The 21,007-nt window shown below is 37.1% G+C and overlaps 1 protein-coding gene across 1 annotated transcript in view; it reads left to right on the top strand.

Annotated features, from left to right (window-relative positions):
* Positions 1–9,361: 9,361 nt before the first annotated feature.
* Positions 9,362–21,007, top strand: part of LOC117982303 (very long chain fatty acid elongase AAEL008004-like) — a 40,706-nt gene continuing 29,060 nt past the window's right edge. The window contains exon 1 of the mRNA XM_034968648.2: positions 9,362–9,563. The gene's annotated coding sequence lies outside the window, so the exon portion shown is untranslated. The remainder of the gene's footprint in view (positions 9,564–21,007) is intronic.

Genomic DNA, 21,007 nt, shown 5'->3' with positions numbered 1-21,007 from the left:
AGTGGAAACCTAGACTTGGTAAAACAATTATGCTACTATACTAGATGATGCCCGCGACTTAGTCAGCGTGGATTTAGGTTTTTTAAACCCGTGGGAACTCTTTAATTTTCCGGGATAAAAAGTCGCCTATGTCCTTCCCCGGATGCAAGCTATCTCTGCAAATTTCATCAAAATCGGTTGAACGGTTAGGCCGTGAAAAGCTAGCAGACAGACAGACAGACAAACACACTTTCGCATTTATAATATTAGTATGGAAGTATGGATATATTTTGCCCAGTCTCACAATCGTTTTATTCAGAAACTAAAGCTGTAAAGTTGAAATAGGCACAATTTAGAAACTTGTTACCTATATAATATATATATATATAATATATAATAATATATATATGTCGGAGAACAGGAGGATGGCTGATAATTATTATTCATCTTTAGCCGACATCAGAAGGTAGTAATTAATAAGTAGGTACTTTAATCCATGTTCTTTACAAATAGTTCTCAGTAACGTATCGCACATGGAAACCATCAACGTAACACAACCAGATCACCCTAACCTAACCCTACCTATGGTCGCCTCCAACCACCCCTCACAGCGACCCCTCACCTCACTCTAAACTAGCTAACCTAAGCTAAGCACTACATCGTGTGATTAGGGCGCAATTGCTATTGCAACCTCTCAATCAAGTCACGACCTACTCCGTTATCTAATCATCTCAAGGTAATCAATCACAACTTCATGAACGCTCTTAAAAGGATCATTGCATCGACTCTCTTTCTTATAATTGATTTCTCATTACTAATTCAGAATATCGCAATAGCTCTACCTTCTCCACTCTGTGCACATCTGCATACAGAACACCATAGCATCGTGCGCCACACGCGCCACGACTACTATATCCACCCAAATAAGCGATCACAACAGAAACCAGGTAGAATGTAAGCTATTCGATCTCATGGGCAACTCATTGTCTAATCCATTTCAACATTACACGAGAGTCATCAATAATTCTTTACCAACCGGGTTATACGATTCTAAAGCGGGTACCTACTATCAAAGTTAACTTCAAGTTACTATCACACTAAACTATCACTTCAAACTAATCATTATCTCAACTGCCGGTATATCTCCAATTACACTCTAAATCACTAGCGTCTGCAGAAATAACCTTAACGGATGTCCTTATAATAATCTATCCACTGAGCCAAACGTTAACTCACGAATTACTCTAATATTCACCAATAATTAGTATTCCATATTCGTCAAACAACTACGCGAACATTATTAATAGTGCTTTGCAGGCAAAGTCACCGGATGGCACTAGATGTTACGATTTAACACAACGTACATTAGCATCGAACAATTACTGTTCTAACTATATCACAATCACCGAATTAAATATCTCGATTAAGAAACTACCTACCTATCTCAAATAATAAAAATTAGCTAAGCTATAATCTGATAATTAATTTAACGCGAGAGATAATTTTGAACCACAACAAATGCGTGCGTGTCCAAGTCCAACTCTGACAACTAAAATAAAGATGGCTACCTTCCGTAGAGTAAAGCGCATACGTTTCTTTTCACGGTGTCTACAGACAGTAAGAACTCTTTCAATATCGACCCTCCAATACGGCCATTCTGACATGCGACCGTCCTCGGGCGCTAGTATGTATCAAGCACAAACATTTTATAAACGTCAGAACATCCGCTCGTTCATCCTGACAATCAGCACAAGCACACAAACCACATATTCTAAAGCATGCATATCACAACCATTACAAATAAAACAAGCATGACACAACCAAAGCATAGCCCAACTTTATCCATAGTAGCAACTTCTAAAACACACTGCACCATTTGCCATAATAGACTCACCGCTCATAATTATGTCTCATAAAACCCGAACTCCAGCAGTACCCCGCTACTGATCCTATCACCTGTTCCAAATACCCACCACACTATACACCAAGCTAACTCCCCTCAGCTGAAACGGCCACGCCGCCGTCCATCCATTATCGGAACAGCCACCTCGCCGTTTATCATCTAAATGGCCACCTCGCCTTTTAGACAACTCCCTTTTTTTTCAAAACAGCCACCTCGCCGTTTATCATCTAAATGGCCACCTCGCCTTTTAGATAACCCCCTTTTTTTTTCAAAACAGCCACCTCGCCGTTTATCATCTAAATGGCCACCTCGCCTTTTAGACAACCCCCTTTTTTTTTCAAAACAGCCACCTCGCCGTTTATCATCTAAATGGCCACCTCGCCGTTTAGACAACCCATTTTTATAAATCAAATATTCTTTAACGTCGCAATAGCACTTTTCCAAAAGCAATTCACTAAGCTCTTCCTTATACACATCCAAACTCATCCTTTTGAGGTCAATCGGCAGCTTATTGTTAATTTTTTTTTTACAGCCATAGCGCAAACGCTTTTAATGCATGTACCACTGTGACATTCTGAAATGCATAGCTCGTGCGTGCATCCAACCGACCCACTCATCCTTACCTCATAATCTCGTTGGAAATATTTTTGACATCTCCTAATAAATACGCCCATATCCTCTATGCTCATACATCACAGTGGAAGGACCCCCACGCATACACAAATTCGTCCAATTCAGCACACACACCTAATGTGCACCCTCAAATTAGAGTTCTTGTCGCAAATTATTCCCAAAAACTTTAACTCATCAACCCTCTCCATCGTCGCATGAACTGCATCATTTTAGTTTTATTTAAGCGCACTTCCAAGTCATTATTACTAATTCAATTAATTATCCTCCAAAGCGCCGTTCAATTCCCATTCCTACGTTCCTTCAACATTATTCTATCATCTGCAAACAATACACAACGAACAATGGTCGCTATCGTAATGTCACCAATACAAGTTACAAAAAGAAAACAAATAATCCGGCGAATTTAAAAACCTCCTCCGTTTTTGAAGTCAGTTCAAACGGAAGGATTCTAATACACCACACATACCATACACTCTGAGGTACCCCCCGCTTATCACATTCCAGTGGAGATTCGTACACCCTTTGGTATTATTTTTCATTCTAGCAATTCCAGCGCATATTTTCAGTCCATTCAAATACGACTCTATCCATTCATAAGCTCTTCTTGCAACACCATATCCATCTAATTTATCCAATAATATTTTATGATTCACAAAGTCAAAAGCCTTAGTCACATCCAGAAAAATAATAGCAATAGGTACCCTGTCATTCAGGCTATCATTATCTATTCCACTTAAACAGAAACAATCCTCGACAGTGGAGCTGTCATTGCAAAAACCAAATCGTTCATCCACGAGCACACCATTGGCATTGAATTTTTTTTTTTTGAGACGTTTCACCATTACCTTTCCAATCATTCCCGCTAATATTGGCACCAATGTTATAGGACGGTGCCACATCAATCGCCTTTTTTTTTGAACACGGGCTACAGGAATGGTAACTATAGAAATTTTTAAGTTGCTAGGGAAAACCCCTTATTCAAACGACTGATTCACTATGTCTGCAAATACACTGCATAGGTGAATAGCGCACTCCTCTACAGAGCCAGTCCTCATCTCATCTTAGCCCAGCTTCAGTGTCACTCCGTGACTCTATTATACCAAAAATCCCTTCAGTCAACCATACCGTTTTATTATTACATTTATCAATTTTCACCTTCTTAGAGGGTAAACACAGCACATAGAAAAGTTATACAACATCATGAAAGGAATCAAATGCCTCGCCGACGCTTTCCGAATATTCGAAAATGTAAGGGACAAGATAAATTTCATGAATAAAATTATTTCGTATTATCCCCGTTGTAGTCCCTCCCATATTAAGACCATGCAGACCTATATCGCACTTTTTTTTCAACCCTTACTGCCAATGCCCAAGTAGCATCATGATCTGAGAGTGCTAGATAGTCAATCTCAGCAGCTGAAAACATCAGACCACTAGCTATTAAATTAGATGACAACCGTGCTGGGACATCGCACTCCCAATGCTATAACCATTTAGTAAGGAAACCAAGTAGTTTAGAACCCTCGTAGCCTTAGCTCCAAGCTTACGCAAATCACCATCACCGCCATACCATATAACTCCTACAACTGACAGTCAAAATTGTAAATTAACTAAACTTAACTATTTTGAATAAATGATTCGAGTTTAGTTTAACTCCATTAAATCACGGCCACTTTCACCACTCCTTAGCGCATCTCTACACAAAATAATCCTTTTTTCTTTCTCTTTTTATTCAAAACACAAAAGTAAATCAAGCTTTTCAAGAAAGACCACGTGTGGGTATTAAAATTGAAAACATGTCTTGCACAAATAAAAAAAAAAAAAAAAAAAAAAAAAAAATCTTGTAACTTTTTTTTTTTTTTTTTTAAACAAAGCTAGTGTTGCAATGATTTTCGAAAATGTGGGCATAAATCGTGTATCCCACTTCTGATGTCGGAGAACAGGAGGATGGCTGATAATTATTATTCATCTTTAGCCGACATCAGAAGGTAGTAATTAATAAGTAGGTACTTTAATCCATGTTCTTTACAAATAGTTCTCAGTAACGTATCGCACATGGAAACCATCAACGTAACACAACCAGATCACCCTAACCTAACCCTACCTATGGTCGCCTCCAACCACCCCTCACAGCGACCCCTCACCTCACTCTAAACTAGCTAACCTAAGCTAAGCACTACATCGTGTGATTAGGGCGCAATTGCTATTGCAACCTCTCAATCAAGTCACGACCTACTCCGTTATCTAATCATCTCAAGGTAATCAATCACAACTTCATGAACGCTCTTAAAAGGATCATTGCATCGACTCTCTTTCTTATAATTGATTTCTCATTACTAATTCAGAATATCGCAATAGCTCTACCTTCTCCACTCTGTGCACATCTGCATACAGAACACCATAGCATCGTGCGCCACACGCGCCACGACTACTATATCCACCCAAATAAGCGATCACAACAGAAACCAGGTAGAATGTAAGCTATTCGATCTCATGGGCAACTCATTGTCTAATCCATTTCAACATTACACGAGAGTCATCAATAATTCTTTACCAACCGGGTTATACGATTCTAAAGCGGGTACCTACTATCAAAGTTAACTTCAAGTTACTATCACACTAAACTATCACTTCAAACTAATCATTATCTCAACTGCCGGTATATCTCCAATTACACTCTAAATCACTAGCGTCTGCAGAAATAACCTTAACGGATGTCCTTATAATAATCTATCCACTGAGCCAAACGTTAACTCACGAATTACTCTAATATTCACCAATAATTAGTATTCCATATTCGTCAAACAACTACGCGAACATTATTAATAGTGCTTTGCAGGCAAAGTCACCGGATGGCACTAGATGTTACGATTTAACACAACGTACATTAGCATCGAACAATTACTGTTCTAACTATATCACAATCACCGAATTAAATATCTCGATTAAGAAACTACCTACCTATCTCAAATAATAAAAATTAGCTAAGCTATAATCTGATAATTAATTTAACGCGAGAGATAATTTTGAACCACAACAAATGCGTGCGTGTCCAAGTCCAACTCTGACAACTAAAATAAAGATGGCTACCTTCCGTAGAGTAAAGCGCATACGTTTCTTTTCACGGTGTCTACAGACAGTAAGAACTCTTTCAATATCGACCCTCCAATAATATATATATATATATATATAATATATATTCTGTGCCTACATCTAAATAGGATAATAAAAAAAAATTATAAAAAAGAATAAAAAATTCAGATTTTTTTATTTTATTTTAATTTTATATAGATTTTCAATCGTTCTTATAATATGCATGTACCTGCTCGTATATAGGTAGGTAGATAAGTATCAATAGACATTTTGTTCGATCAAATTGTTATTTTAGGGTGCTCAATAAATAAAGAAGAGAGGACCTTTCAAATTCCAAATCCTTACTTTACGATTTTAAATTTCATATCAGAAAAAGCACTGAGTGCAAAGACCTTGCCATTATTGTAACCATCTTAAAATATAAATAAAAATATTAACGAGCATTATACGTCAGTACTTACTTACTACATGAGTGTTTAATCGTAAGACGTCGTTTAAATACAAACACTTTAGAATTAAAAAATCCTAAGGCCACAGAGATTTTTTTTCTCGTAAGAAAAATCCATCATGTATACCACTGGGCACGGATGAGCACAGTGGTTATGTCGGACTCCTACCGACTAAAAACCTCACGAAGTTCCACCCCATCGCTGACGACAGAGCACAAGGGACCGTCAACACCTTGTTACTCCATCAGCTAATATCCGCCGCAGCGACTAGAACCACCGCAAAGACATTTATGCACTCATCCGAATTCGGTTCGTAATCGTGATTCTTTGAAGTGGGCGTCATACAAATACGTACTCCTTCGATTCGTATTCTTACGGAATCCGTGATTTCACGGGTGAATACACAAAGTACAAACGCCCTTAGATAGGCACGCCGGAACCACAGCACGCCAACCAACTCGAGGACCATACCGTGAGCGACGGACCGACCCGTGTCCATCATCCACAGGTCCTCAGGCCTTTTTTTTTAACGCTGGGAAATGCGTTTACGCATCCCCCCCTCCTGGAAGCCAGCCAGCTAACCAGCCAGCCAACCAACTGGAAGGAAGGTATGTGGGACTCGCCGGCCGAGAGGCGACCGGAATACCCACTAAAACCCAGCGGCAATCCTGCACGTCTCCTGGTGACTGGGTCATGGGAACGCCGAACCACCGCGACCCAGTCAGCGACATCCGCCGAGGCGGACCCTCCACCGGGGACCCCGCTCACGAGGGTTGGACCTAACGGGCAACAACGCGACCCCGCGCATGTCGCCCGCGTTCCATCCTCCGCCTCGTCCACTGTGCCCTCTCTTAACCAGAGGGACACGCGGAGAAACCTCCCCCTGCCAGGTCATTAGCCACGGCTAACAATATCCCCGAAGAGAGATTATTAGCCATGTTACCGGGGTGCACCGGCCCGAATACTGCTCTTCCCCTCGGATGCCCGATGCATCCAAAAGGGACCAGCAGCACCCAGGCACACTGGGAGGTAACCTGGCTGGCACCCCACAGACCTAGCTTAACCAAAATCTTTAACACCTAAAGCATTTTTCTACCTACCTAATACCCATAAAATAAAACAGCTGTTATGAATATATTATTGCGTATTACTTTGTATTTATTTTTGTAGGTATGACCAACTTAATAATTAAGTAAAGTGTCCTTTATTTTTAGGGTTCCGTACCCCAAAAGGAAAAACGGAACCCTTATAGGATCAGTTTGTTGTCTGTCTGTCTGTCTGTCGGTCTGTCAAGAAACCTACAGTGTACTTCCCGTTGACCTAGAATCATGAAATTTGGCAGGTAGGTAGGTCTTGTAGCAGACATTGGGTGAAAAATCAGAAAAATGTGAATTTGTAGTTACATCACACAAAAAAAAATTGTGGTCATGAACAAATAATTAATATTTTCAATTTTCGAAGTAAGATAACTGAAATATATATCAAGTGGGGTATCATATTATGAAAGGTCTTCACCTGTGCATTCTAAAACAGATAGAGAGAGAGAGATTTTATTTATTTTCATGCATCATAGTTTTTGAATTATCGTGCAAAATGTCGAAAAAATACGACTGTACTACGGAACCCTTGTTGCGCGAGCCTGACTCGCACTTGGCCGGTTTTTTTATAGATAGAAAGGAGGAACTTTATTATTGCATTAAGCCCTTCAAATCATTACCAACCACTTTATTGAACAAAAAATTACGTGCATTATTCTAGTGACAGATTGTACCTTCCTACTGGTTCATTTTTTCATCAGCTTGTCTGTAATTCAGCTGGGGAAAGCAGCCAGTAGACCTTCTTAGTATTTTTATTACCTGCATTCCACGCACGATTTAAGTAGGTAGTTGACAAAAATTTGCTGACCACTACACAAATAGTTGTATTTTTCATGAAAATCTTCTTCCGTTCTTCTCACGAGTAAAATCTCAGAATTTACACGGAGCGATAAGCATCTAACCGCAACATATTAGGTAGGTACCTAAGCATATCCGTGTAGTAAACTTCATTAAAAGTTTTACTAACTTCAATCATAATATTTGAAATAGAAAATCTTTTAACAGTTTCAAAAACATTTAAACACCTATACTTACCTACCTATTTATTTTTCAAATCAACTGTAATTTAGCTTGCACAGTTACAACACACAACTACCACTTCGAGGTAGAAGATACTGGAAAGAGCATGGTAAAAGCAAAAATTAAGTTTGAGGGAAAAAGGAGGAGGGTAGATTGAATGGCATCAGAATGATTACTAATCAACATCAGTCATAATGTAGTGAGGCGCACGGTGCGTATCGTGCGTATAGGTACGTATGTAATAGAAATCGTTGGGTAACGCAGGCGGTAACTGAACAATCCCTTTATATTAATTTATTTGTTGTGTATTGTATCCTAAACAATACAAAATTATAACGCAGCATTAAAAACATTTTAAGTAGGTACTTAATTGTCTTATTTTTTATGAATAATTTATTTAGCAGGCTGCCCATAACCTGTTAAAAGAAAAATCAAGCTTTACACAAAATCCGCACAGGTCAAAGGCATCGTCAGCGGTAGGATGAAACTCCGTGAGGTTTTTAGTCGGTAGGAGTCCGACATATCCACTGGTAGGTATCCATGATGGATTTCCCTCACGAAAAATAAAAAATGGTATGTAGGCTATTATTAAGGTATTATTAAGGTGTGGTAGCCTAGTGGTTAGGACGTCCGTCTCTAATCGGAGGCTGGGGATGCGATTCCGGGCACGCACCTCTAACTTTTCGGTGTTATGCGTTTTTAAGTAATTAAAATATCACTTGCTTTAACGGTGAACGAAAACATCGTAAGGAAACCTGCATGTCTGAGAGTTCTCCTTATTGTTCTCAAAGGTGTGTGAAGTCTGCGACTCCGCACTTGGGCAGCGTGATAGACTAATGCTAAAACCCATCTCACTCTGAGAGGAGACCCGTGCTCTGTAGTGAGCCGGCGATAGGTTGATCATGATGATGTAGGCTATAGCCGTTGCTGCTGCTATGTAAAGCCCCAAGCTTGCACTTCTTTATTAAATTCTATAATAGTGACGTCTTTAACAGGTTTATTACCTACATGGGAAAGTCTATTTTATCGTTTCCAGCGAGCCCTACAGATTTATGAAAGACTTCGTCCCAAAAGGCGTTTAATTCCGCATCCTGTAGTACGGCTAGGCAAAGGTACAAGGAGTCAAGTTGAAGGCGCGTGAATGCGATTTGATAAAAGACGCTGGAGGAAGCGCGCGGAGCCAGTAGCGAGCCCACCTGCACATCGTACGCAGGCGCAGTTACGTTCCGTTCCGCGAACTTTGCGCGCGATTCGCGCATTCGAAACTACAGCGCCCCCACCTCTGTCCGTTTCCTCAGTATTGGACAATTACTGTCCCGTCTTGGTTTGTGTTTGTGCTCTAAACTGAACTGGAATAGAATCACGGCATTCCGAAACGATCTCTCTCAGGTGAGAATATAATGACGATATGCCGCAATTATGAAATCAGTCTACGTTCCAAGTAAATCATGTGATTGGAAATGACAACTTGGATTTAGAATACCAAAACCTTAAGTATATTCTACAAATAGTGCATCTGAACGTTACTGGTACAATTTAATTAATTTAAGAAATCAAGGTTTTATTTTCATTTCGAAACTTTAAGATTAAGATAATTTTATTCTAAAGTCCTTGTGTCTAATTCGGAGAATGCTTCACACAAGTAGATGAAATCTATTTTTTAAGTTTTTAATACTGATATCTACAGAAAATATAAGTTCTAGCAATAAAAAAGCCTATGTTCCGATTGCTGTTCCGATTGCTAATAGATGTCTACGTAATTATTTGCATTTGTAAATTTTACTGTCCTTGCATTGCATAGATAAGTAGATAATAATTAATTAGATATAATCTGTTTGTAAATAGGTACACAACAAAATTTTAACCTACAAATTAATTAGATAGATTATTATGGTGTCTTTAATTTAATATCATTACACAATAGGAAGGAATGTATGAAATTTTCAAGGTATGCAAGATCAGCAATGCAAAACGACATCATAAAATTCTCATTAAAACTTAAGAGCTAACTTCTATAATAATTGTTTTGACCAAAGGTCAACTTGCTAACAATAAATCGAGTGAAAAACTTAGTTAATAAAGCATTGAACATACTGATCTAGTCAATGACCTTCAGATAAGAGAGCACTAAACCATAATATAGACCCATTATTTAACGCAACCTTATTTAACGCCTACTGCCAATGCTTTTATACGTGCCAGTTATGGACAAACTTTCTTAAAAAGTCGTTCACTGCAATACGAGTACAATATAACGACGCATTCCGAATACTCATGGGATTGCCGAGGTATTGCAGTGCTTCTACTATGTTTGCCGAAGCGGGGGTGCCTGACTTCTATTGTATTGTTAGAGCTCGCGTGGCATCCTTTTGGGAAAGACTTCGGAGCTCTAACAATGCAATACTCAAGGTCGTTTGTGAAGGGATGCCCAGCCCTATTTTTAGTTATTGGCTATCTGTACACCAGGATAAGAACAGAAAGTAATACCTGTGACCTGTGACATCTGAAATGAGTTTTTTAACCATTTCAGTTAGTTGTAAGGTATCTTTATGTATTTTTTATTTTTATTTGTATGCTTTGTAATGTAAATTGTATTTTATTTTATTGTAATTTTTAAATGTGTTTATGGGTTTTATGCCTGACAATAAAAAACTATTATTATTATTATTATTATTAAATATGTTGACAAAACCAACAGCTTGTTAGGTACTACAGAAACATCGTTCATCAGGAAAGTTGGTAGAAATCACTTATTGCAAAATTGTAGACCTCAACTCAGATGAGTACTCTCGCTAGGTCAAACGCAGTTGTGTATAAGGTTATAATGAAGACCGTTCATTAAACGCAATAATCTAAGAAAGGAGCTTGGTTTTGAAGCCAAGGATCCATCAAGGCGTTTTGCAGGCGTTAGTATTCCCACCGCGTGTCGGAGCAAAGCAGTGGACGTGTGACGTAAGGTCACATCGTTCGACGCCTGGCCACTGACATGACATGAGATTAACTCCTTACTATCGCCTCTGACACCATTGCGAGACCGCATCAATTATTCTATTAAAATGAGCTGTTAAATATGATGACTAGACTCAGAAGATGATCCTTCACTATTGAATTCATCAAATATTCAATATATTAAAATGTACCAATGAACACAAATTACTATACTAACAAGCGATAGAACTAGGCAAGTGATAAAGTAAATATTGTGATATATATATATATGAGAGATAACTAGACCAGCCCGATTAGAAGAAGTTCGACTGCCGTCTGCCGGTATATCTTGACATACATATTATATTAAAACTATAATATGTAGTAAAGTGTAAACATTGAGGAATCTTGAAACTTGATTACCAAATATACTTAGGTACCTATTTTTAACCTGCCTCATAATCTAATAACCCATTGACAACCCTGAACGATCAAATCTATTTCTTGAACTTCAATTTGAAATCGGTGTCATGATATATAAGGAAGTCAGACGTCTATAAAGGCTAAATTTTTGTAGGGATATGAATTACGATAATAATAACAATATTAATAATGAGTTTTGTTTCGAAAAACATCAAAAATCGTGAGATGTTAAAGGAAATACTTTTAATATTTATTTACTCATAAGTTTAATTGAATATTAAATTAACCGTAACAAAATAGCATTTCCATATAAATACCGCAACATATTTTTTTAATATATACTAAAGCAGATGGTAAACTGAAAGACTACCTACCATCACATACCTACTAGGAAAAATTAACGGAGCCTAGAAAAGTAAATGAGGAAAGCCAACAGCAGAAATCCTTGGAGCTATATATAAAAAAAACATGATAAGCAAAAATAAAAATGGCATTATTTATGAGGGTCACAATTGCAGGGAGCCGAGTGTATTGGAATAATACAAAATTAGCCAAATAATTTCATGCTGTTTAGATTGTTGTATCAGGTTTTTCAATGTCATAGAATCGTATAAATAATTTAAATTATGTGTGAATTTAAAATTGCTAATAAGTATCTAAACAACATTTTAGGTATATTTACCAATGACCAATAAAATATAGATTGAGTCCTATAGGTCTGTAGTACTTCAATATGAGCATTAAATTGGGGAATATACCTATTCAACTTAAGTGAGACATAAAACACGTGGACACGTGGAGTCAGATGGTCGACACGATATAACAGATATAATATAATATGAAACTATACGAAATGTTTTCTCATCTAAAAATTTAATCGGTTGGAACCGTTGGAACCATTGATGGTTGAAACGGTTGAAACGCTGTAAAAAATCATGACACAATCTATGCAATTTCTTTGGAGGTCAGCGGAACTTTTTGCCGTAGCGAGGGCCACTACCAGTTCATATTGGACTTTATAATGGATTAAATATGTAATTAATAGGTATGTAGATTGTAGGTACATAATATGACTATTATGTTGAACTTTTGATTGACTTCAAGTTAATGCATATTATAAGTAACTAGCCTATTCCCGCGACTTCATCTACGTGGACTACACAAATTTCAGATCTCTATTTTACCCCCTTAGCGGTTGTATTTTCAAAAATCCTTTCTTAGCTGATGTTTATATCATAATAGCTATCTACATTTCAATTTTCAGCCCGATCTGTCAAGATCGTATATTTATTTTACAAATGAGATGATACCAAATCAATCCGATTTAGGTACCTCATACCTACTTTGCTCTCTGTCAGATTTTTTAAGCGTGCTTAAATTATGCTTGAAAAAGATGACCGTTGATTTATTACAATCGTAATAAAAAACTGGTTTTCCGGAATAACCCGCAATTTGTTTTTTATAGCTTATTTTTAAAAACTAGTTAGTTTAGTTTGTATTCCGTCTTTAGTTATACGGACTGAATTAACGCCTTTATTAATTTATGATGAGCTCAAAAATAACATATTTGCTTCTGTCTCTTCTTAAATCTACAGGTATAGGTACCTACCTACTTACTTATTATAAAACTGAAACTGGACGATTTCTGTGTGTTAAATATATTTTGATAATAATTAATCAATGCATGAAGCATTTTACTATGGATACACTCCAAAACAATATTTTTTTTTAAGTTTCTGTCCCTCTATCTATCTGTTTGTGCATGCTTGACGATGAAACTACTGAAAAGATTTAAATGCAACTTGGCATACTAATTTTATAACTAATAATATTCCGATTAACTCAGAGGATAGTTTTTATCCCGAAAAACAATGGGGTTCGTTCGGAAATCGGAATAGGGAAAGAAATTTTTTGTCGATCCTTGTCATCGATGATCCTTGTCCTTTAGCTCTGTCAAAACTTAACCGATTTTGACAATTCTTTGACAAAGATTGTATACTATTAGATAGGTTTCACTTGTGAGATAAAAAGTTTCAAAGATGGAGGACGGAACTCCTCAACGAGTAACAAACAGCAAATCAATCTAATAGTTTAGTAAAACGTGGACTTGTAACTATAATACATGCACATACACATACAGTAACATAATGTGCTTTATATGTAGGTATACATTTTGTAACAGGTTCGATTTCGATAAAAAAAATGGTACCTAAATGTCTCTGTGCAATTGAATACGAGTTTCATTATCATTCCGAACATTTCACGAGGAAGGTTTTTATCAGGGGGCAGTGCCCCCGCCAAGACGGGCCAAACATAAAAAAATATATTTGAAAAACCAACTTCCAAAACCACTACAAAGTAAAAATAACTTTTGTTTCTACACGTGTGTATGTATGTTGAAGTCAGGCGAGCTTTACGCTTTGATTTCTAGTTTCTGTTATTATGCTCGCCCGACTTCATACATACATACACTTGTAGAAACAAAAGTTATTTTTTAGTTTGTAGCGGTTTTGGAAGTCGGTTTTTTAATGTTTTTTTTTATTTTAAGCTTTTTAGTGTAAGTACTCATTGCTTTATACCTAAAATATTAATTCACCAGTTAAGCTTTCCAAATCCACACGGCATAGGAGTTCAGTATCTTCCAGCATCAGGATTGAAGAGTTGGGACTTGAAATTCAATAACAAAGTCTATGCTTGGCATTTACAATGTTATTTCACCAGGAACAGTTCGTGAATCTCTATGGTTTAGGAGTGCTGGACCATGCATCATCAGGGTTGAAGAGTTGGGACTTGGTGTCCAAGCATGAAGTCGTTGTTTGGTACCTATAACATTAATTCACTATGAACACTTCTTGAATCTTGATATCTTAGACGGGCAGTAACCCTGCAGCATCAGGATTGAGGAGTTGGATCCAGAAATTTGAATGGGTGGTGGGGTGGTACCATTCTAGAAATACCAAATTTCTGGATTTCAGAAACTTCCTCTATTGATTAAAAAAAAAATTTGCAAATCGGTCCAGAAACTTTGAAAAAATCGATGTACAAAAAAAGAAACGGGCCGAATTGAGAACCATCTCCTTTTGGAAAAATTTCGTCGTATTTTCCAACCGTCAATACCTTTGTTCCTGAATTCAGATGACGCTAGAAAGCTAAAATTTTCCGGATATTAAGATGTCCTTAGCAAACATACTAAATATCAATTATCTAGCTTTTATGGTTTCAGTCGTTTCAGTTAATTGATATGTGACATACACCGATTTCGTGACTAACTGATGATCATCAAAACCTCTAGGGTACTTCCTGAAGTCCTAGAAGACTGAAATTTTGAAGACTGAAGACTAGGAATTACATATAAACAACGGAAGAAATTGGAAACTTTCCCCCCCTAATCCTTTAAATAGGGGATGGGTATCTGTGTACATAAAGAATCTGCTTGAATATGTGCTTATTATGTGAAAATCGGTGCATAATTGATGGAGTAATCGCGTAACAAACATACAAAAAATAAATTTAATTTTTTTTAAAACATACAGTCGAATTGAGAACCTCCTCCTTTTTTTAAGTCGGTTAATAATGACTGCTTATTGCGGCCAAAAACAATAAATAATATAAATGAATTTAATTATCATAAAACATAAGCAAAACCTAGAATTCAAATTGATAGAAATCTTTAAAACCCAGTACCCATGCATAGGTACTGGGTAATAACTGGTAACAATTATTAATTTACAAGTACGTAGGTAGGTACTTACTTACTTTACTAATTATATTCAGATTTTCATAGATACTATTGTGAAGAATGACAGCATAAATAGTAGTCAAGGGTTCCGTGAATATGGAATGTTTGTAATCCTAGTGTGTTTACTTACCTATACACGTTGCCATCAACCAACAAGTACACATAACAAGTGACTTTAAACATTTATAGCATCATTGAAACGTGGACATTGGACGGGTACTTATACTGCTTACATTTTATTGCAAATACACAATTCTCACTTGAAAATTTAAAGATAAACTACCTCGAAGCTGTTAATCCTTGAATGACCATTATCCAATAGGAAGTACAGTTAGTCGCTGTTTAAGATATTTTTAGCGTCCGAGGTCTCATATCCGATACCTGCCTGACTTAGCCTAGAGATTTACCGCAGAAATCACAGCAGGCGGAGCGGCGACGTGATCGGAGATGCAGGATTGCTATTCGATGGTGTGTGGTGTCAGGGAGCACGTCCGTTTCGGCCTCGGACGTTAGACCGACACCGCCTGTAAATGTTTACATTTGTGCCGGCGACGGCCAGCGTTGTCTACCTGCGGCGCAACGACCAGTGATTAGTTGCAAAATGTTCGTAGCCGAATTGAGTTCAGGGTCGAGCGTGTTGCCTCCGGGTGTTGCGCAAGCGTGCAGCCACACCACTCGCTCGACATTCGACAACAAACACGACTCCACGCCGCGCGCCGCGCCCGGTGTGCACTCAGCTTTACGAGGCGATCATCGAAGATCAAACAACGAACTAAGTAAATGTAAAATAGATCGTAAAATATTTACAAAGGAATCTAGCAAGTTCTGTTTACTTTGAATAAATCTTTATTACCTGCTTTCACACATAAATATAAAGTAGGTACCTAACACTTGTTCACATAAACTGGATGACACTAATAACGAACTTGCAACATACACAATAGGTAGGTACGATATAGTTTGCTAAATCATTTTTTACAACATACAATATAGTAGGTAGGTATACCTAAGTAACATTTGTACACGTGGCTATTATTTTGGTTTAATTTGAAGTTTCGTTATGTTCACATTACTTGCAGTATCCTGAATATTATGTACGTGCACAGTAATCATTTAAATGTGGAAATGTTGTGACAGGCAACCTGACCGACTATTGAGTCATATTAACTCCTATAAAATATGACAGTAGGTAACGCAAAACGAGAGATCCTACAACGATTATGTCTGTCCATTCGTAAAATCACAGCATGGGTTAAAACATAAAACTCATAATAGGACCTACGATTAAGTCAAAATATTATAAATTCTAAGAAAAACCATCAACAGCTATGAAATATCTATATTTATAGGCAAAGTATTGGTATATACCTAAATGGTAAATACCTATTTACAAGATCCATAATATTGTACATTAAAAAGTAAAGGTAGGTAAATATAAGACGTATTGTATGTATTGTAGGTAACTACCAGTTTTTTTTTTAGTGATAAAATTTAAAAGGTGTGTTCCTTGTAGCGAACGCGTTAGCGACTATCATAAATTCAAATGTCAAGAATCAAGATTAAATAAAGGTCAAGACATACTGTTCTGCACTCGTTGGCGTTGCTGATAGTTGGACAGTGCTCGACTGTGAATTGAGATTTTGATCTATTGATTAAGTCTAAGGTTTATATACTTATGAAGTATTCATGAGGCCTATTGCCTGCTATTTTGATGGTACCAATGCGTAACAATCAGCTAACTACGATAAAAAAGTATTTTCGATTTGTCCGTAGATATGAAATGTAGATCCAAAACGTTTAGTACCTACTTAGTACTCACCTATAGTGATTAACTGTCAAGTCAACGGTATGCAGTGCATCGATAGTGCCTCGTTCGTTAATAGAATACTAAAGAGTTATAGAATTGATCCTTTCTAAATTAATTTTAAATCATAGTCCGTACAAAATGACTTCTCACGCGCCATTTTAACTCTATGGGTCAACTGGCATGTCAAAAGTACGGATCATATTTAAAATAAGGAGTAAAATCGTACTTTTGACGTGCAATTTGACATATAATAATAATAATTATAATATATTTATTTATTCAAAAATGTTGTACAAGACAAAGACTCCTTAAAACTAGTACACATAAAAAAGGTAGAAACAATAAAAAACATATAAAATTAAAATGGCACGTGAAAAGTCATTTTTAGGTTTCCGTACCTCCTACCCTCCTCCTCCTACCTAAAGGTAAAAAGGAACCTTTATAGAATCACTATGTTGTCTGTCTATCCGTCTGTCTATCAGTGAGTCAGTCAGGGAGATAGGTACTTATAATATTTTATAAGGTTCCTTATTGGTCGAAGCCTTTGGATCCCCTATGAATCATTATTCAGATACGCCCCACTTCACTGGTAAACGCTTACGTCAGTTTGCTTTCCATCACTCTAGATTTTCCACATTTACAAAACATATTATTACAATTTCAAGCTAGATGCATGTTGCATCTATTCGATACATTTAGGTACTTAATACAATCTAAGTAACCGCGTAAAATTGATCTATTTCTAACACGAAATACATAATATATTAATTTATACTAAGTCTAGACTGACTAAGACTGACTGATCTATCAACGCACAGCTCAAACCATGGACGGATCGGGCTGAAACTTGGCATGCAGATAGCTATTATGATGTGGACATCCGCTTAAAAGGATTTTTGAAAATTCAACCCCTAAGGGTAGGAAATAGGAGTTTGAAATTTATACGCGGACGCAGTCGCGAGCGTAAGCTTGTTAGATATATAACATACGCTATGGTTTATTATTATAGGCAAATGTTAGTAAACCATATTTAGATATTTTTTTATTTTATTTTTTTATTGAACCACAAACAGGATCATGCAAAAAAATCATGATTTTTATTATTATTATTTATTAGTTAAGTAGGTATACCTATGTAATTTAATTTGATAAAACATTACTATCCCTGGAGTTCATACTTCGTACTTCGTATGCCTGCAGGTAGTCTGCAGGCATAAAATAGGAATTTTAGCAATTAGGTAGGTACCTACTCGTAGAACTTACATTTTTGGGTAGGTACCTATCTAGAGTTTGAAAAGTAAATCCATTTGATGGACTAGAAAATATGATTATAAATGGTCATAATGGTTGCACGAGCTTAATAAATTAAGCTTATAGGTACCTATCCACTGTTATGAAAGAAAAAAATTATGAACTAAAGTTTTATGATGTGAACTAAGCCTATGATTGCAATTTATGTCTAAAGTTCTCATCTTTTCGTAAGCTGAACTGTGATTGCAGGCTATTAAAAAATTCCAAGTAGGTCAAGAGCGAGCCGCGCACATGGCTGCTATTATAATGACAAATGCGATAGTTTTTTAGCAACACCTACAAAATATTAGGCATGTCCGCGACAGGTTGAGATGGTAATCGGGGTATGAGGCGGGGGGACACCACGCACACCCGTACGTCACCCGCGCTCGTTGCACTGAGTTAGCGCGGGGGCTGTGCGGATGTGCGGGGCGTTCCCCCCCCTGTTGCCATCTCGACCTGTCGCGTACTAAATAGGTATTATTAGGAATTGTTGATTGTTCTCTACTCTAACGCATATGATAGTAAAATATCTGCAAGTTCATTTTATTGTAGACACCTGCGAATATGACTGCCCAGATAGACGCAAAATAAATCAAATAAAAAATAATCTTATCTAGGTACTCCGCCGTGTGATATTGTTAAAAATGCTTTTTAAAATTGTATAAAGCAATTGTCAATTTTATTAGCTGTGCTTTTAGACCGATTTTATCCCAGAATTCTCGAAACATCTCGTCTCTAAAGGTGCAATTTTGAAAGACTGGGAGATACATAAGGAAGAATGCTCGGATAAAAAGAGAAGGTAAAGCCAATTAGGTACCTATGTGTTCTGTGGCAAAACGGTACGGCATTCAAATTCTACTAGATGCAATGTACCTAGGTACCTACTTTTTTTTAGATCAAAATCTTTATTATTAACTAGCTTCCCCGGCAAACTTCGTACCGCCTAATAGTCGATTCTTTTTCAAGCAATTTTTTTAATTTTCTCTCCGTAAGAACTTCTTTCTGTTCCGTGGTAAGAACCATCTTCTTCAACTTCAAGGAATATTATAAAAAAGAATTAGCGAAATCGGTTCAGCTTTTCTCGAGATTTGCGATCAGCAACACATTCAGCGATTCATTTTTATATATGTACAGCAAAAAAGATTAAATATTATAGAGCATACCTAATATGCAATTTGGGTGCGCCTGCTTGTCTGTCACGGTGTTTTGAAAGCCCTACTACGTAAATAAGCAGGTAACTCACGATGACTCTGCAAAACAAACGGCATAGTGGCATGGTATATTATGAACATACTAGATGATGCCCGGGACTTTGTCCACGTGGATTTAGGTTTTTAAAAATCTCGTGGAATCTTTAATTTTCCGGAACAAAAAGTAGCCTACTTCCATCCTCGGGATGCAAGCTATCTTCATATTCATACCAAACGTCATAATCGGATATACGGATAGGGAGTGAAAATTTAGCAGACAGACAGACACATTTTCGGAATAATTATAATAATATTATAAGTATAGATATGGACTCTCGTTTCAATTAAAAAATGAATAGATAACTAAGTACCTATCTACGAGTAATAATAAATTTTAAATTAAATCCATACATCGTATTGCTTATCATTTTCCGGTTTTAGTTTCACAATGAACGCGTCCGGGAACGATGCCACTGAACTTTAGATTTCAAAGTTACTTACTATCGAATTTTGACAAAATTATAATATAGATCATCATCATCTAAATGGTCGCCGGCCGCGGGCTTACTCTGAGCACGGTCACAACTCACATGAGTAGTAGTAGAGGTAGAGAGTCACATGAGTAATTTTTTTTTAAAGGATATTAGCCAATATTCCCCTTTCCCCTCCAATTAAGCGTACAGCTTGTGCTAGGAGTAGGTACGACAATAGTGCAACGGGTGAGATTTAAACCGGTGACCTTTCGGTTTTCAGTCCGCTCCTTTAACCGTTGAGCTATCGAGGCTCTAAATTGATTTAGTAGTTCCAAAGATGACATCTTACAAATACCTCTGTAGATGATGCCGATAAATCCGATAACGCGAAATGCTACGTCACGTTTGCTTCAACCAATGGTGCTGCGTTTCGCAAAATTCGCTTGCTTTTAATCCATACTTAATATTATAAATGTGAAAGTGTGTCTGTCTGTCTGCCTTTCACGGCCCATTCGTTCAACCGATTTTTTAGCTTGCATCCCGGGGAAGGACATTATACAAAATATTTTTTATCCCTGAAAATCAAAGAGTTCCCACGGGATTTTTAAAAACCTAAATCCACGTGGACATAAAGTTTGTAAAAAAAATATTTTTTACAAATCACCATGGCAATGAAACCAAAGGTGATTTGTAAAAAATATAATTTTACAGAATCTTCTAGGTCTGCGTCTCTACTTTCACAGCAAAGCAAATACGCACGCATAGGTTCAGCTATCAGCCGTGGCTGGCGATCAGTGCGATCATCGTTACTCGAACATCGAAAGTTATTTTCAATTACAAAACTAGGTACATTTTCGTCGTCGATAGCGTGCAGGCATGTGCGATTCCATTGTCAATGTCGATGGCGCGAATACTGTGACCGTAATCCGTATTGTGATGTGATATTACCATACGCGTCGAAATGCTATTACTTTTTTAAC

Source organism: Maniola hyperantus, chromosome 5, assembly GCF_902806685.2.
Source record: "Maniola hyperantus chromosome 5, iAphHyp1.2, whole genome shotgun sequence".
Taxonomy (NCBI): domain Eukaryota; kingdom Metazoa; phylum Arthropoda; class Insecta; order Lepidoptera; family Nymphalidae; genus Maniola; species Maniola hyperantus.
The sequence above is the reverse complement of the archived record's forward strand: the minus strand, read 5'-3'. Positions and strand labels throughout refer to the sequence as shown.